Genomic DNA, 2500 nt, shown 5'->3' with positions numbered 1-2500 from the left:
GAAGAATTGTTGAATCAGCATATATTTCTACTAATAATTCATCGAATCATCGAGGAGGGTTTATCAATTTAGCTAAAGAAACTAGTATTTTAATTCTAAAACACGCCAGAAAATCGACCTTTCCCAAGTGTCCGAAAAGATAATTAGATTTAGTACATAAACTTCAATTGCAGTTCTACATACACTCTCTGAAGAAGTTCTACGCGAACGAAACGTTAGAGTGTTTAGGGTTCCGAGCCTTCCCCTGTGTTTATGTTCTCCATCATCCAAATAATTTGTCTAAAATACTTATCAATATATATATATATATATATATAAATATATATATAAATATATATATGTATATATATATATATATATATATATATATATATATATATATATATATATATACTTATATGTATTACATCGGCCATACCAAATGTACACTTAACCATCCTTTGATATTTTACCATCAAAAAGAGAAGACATAAAACAACACCACAAGCAGGGAGACATTAATTAATTCAACTAAAATCATTGGCAGCTGTGAGGACCCCAGACGACTTCAACTACTCGAAGCAGTACACGTCAGAGATAGAGTCCTACCCATTAGATTATAATCCAACACATGTGCTACTATACCTTTATTTAATCTTACAAATCAAACAGTGACATTCAACCCAGCATTGTACCACTCCCCCTCCTCGCCTCTTTCACCTCCCCCGTCCACCCAACCCCCTACATTGACCTCCACCCCTTCTCCCTCCTCCCAACCCCCTACAATGACCTCCACCCCTTCTCCCTCCTCCCAACCCCCTACCTTGCCCTCAGTTAGAAGATCCGACAGACTTCAAGCTAAAAAAATATATATATAAGAAAAAATAAAATAAAATAAAATAAAATAAAAATATATAAAATAAACATTCCCCTCACGCCCAACGGCCTCCGGTGCCCTGAAGAAGCTTCTCTTCCACCCCTTCCCAACCTTCATAGTAGGATCAAACGCACATATCAATAGCAATGATAACTTTTAGTTGTCTTTGTTCATTTTAGGTGTAAGTATCATCATATGTATTACTTTTTAGTTCTTGTTATATAAATTGTTTTCATAATACCAACTTGTCATTTTAGTCTCATGTCATTACAGACAATCCTGAAGATGTCTTTTTAAAGACGAAACGATGAATATATGGGAGATTATGCATATTTGTTTTTTGCACGCTCAATTGAAGGAAAGAATGCCATCAGAAGTATTGAGAACGACAGAAAAAAGTTAAATAACTGCAAGAATTCTGCCACTTTCAACTCCACATGTCTTACAGAAAATCTTCCCTTTTTCACACACACACACACACACACACGCACACACACACACACACACACACACACACACACACACACACACACACACACGTATAAATATAAATATATATATATATATAATATATATACATATATATACATATAATATATATATACATATATGTATATATATATATACATATATATCTACATATATGTATATATGTATATATATTTATATACATATATAAAATATGTATGTATATATATATGTATATATATATATATATATATATAACATATATTAAAAATAAAACCAGAATCGGAGCAAAAGAAAAAACTGTAAACGGTAAGTCAATATGCTTCGACTATAAGATACAGTACTCTTCAGTAATACAGAAGGAGAGGAGGGTACTATACTTATAAAGCAGTCTTACAAAATGAAGGACAGGGGAAGGACTAAAAGACGCTTACCTTCACTCGAATGGTGACCTAGGAGTCATGTACATATATATACATACACATATATACATGTGAGAAAAAAATATATACATATATGTATATATAAATACATATATATGTATATATATGCATATATATATATATATATATATATATATACATATATATATATATATATATATATATTCATTTATATTTGCATAAACACTTAAACCAAATTCTCACGCCTTACATCCCCACCACTTACTCAAATCCACAGATGAATTCATTGATATTTTAAGAATCAATAGGCCTACTGGCATCATGGCTTCGTTGGATGCGGATAGCTTCTTCTCTAATGCACCCCTGTTCTTAACTATTGATATAATTTTCATTTTTGTTTATCGCCACTCAGTGTTCTCTCCCCCCCAAACTGCCTGAGAACATCTTGAAAGATATGCTCATGGCTTGTACAGATGTCCATCGGGTAACTTGTATGTTCAAAAAGATGGGGTTGCTATGGGATCACCTTTAGGGATTCTCTTTGCCCCAGCTTTCATGGCCTATTTTTAAGAAGCTATAAAAAAAAAAAGAAACTCTATACTAAACCAATTTTGTATTGTAGGTATGCTTATGATATTTTTGTTTATGTTGATGACCTACAGTTACTCGAGGAAGAACTCAGATCTAACCTTCAAGCTATCTCTGGTTTAAAGTTCACTGTGGAGTTGAATAAGAACAACAGACTCCCATTCCTCGATGTAATGGTAGATAG

At 32.6% G+C, this 2500-nt stretch overlaps 1 protein-coding gene across 1 annotated transcript in view; it reads right to left on the bottom strand.

Annotated features, from left to right (window-relative positions):
• The window catches only part of LOC143025460 (uncharacterized), a 17983-nt gene that overhangs the window by 1719 nt on the left and 13764 nt on the right, over positions 1–2500 (bottom strand). The window lies entirely within an intron of this gene.

The sequence above is a fragment of the Oratosquilla oratoria genome, chromosome 5 (assembly GCF_046742065.1).
Source record: "Oratosquilla oratoria isolate Oo_2021 chromosome 5, ASM4674206v1, whole genome shotgun sequence".
NCBI lineage: Eukaryota > Metazoa > Arthropoda > Malacostraca > Stomatopoda > Squillidae > Oratosquilla > Oratosquilla oratoria.
This window is presented reverse-complemented; position numbering and strand designations above follow the sequence as displayed.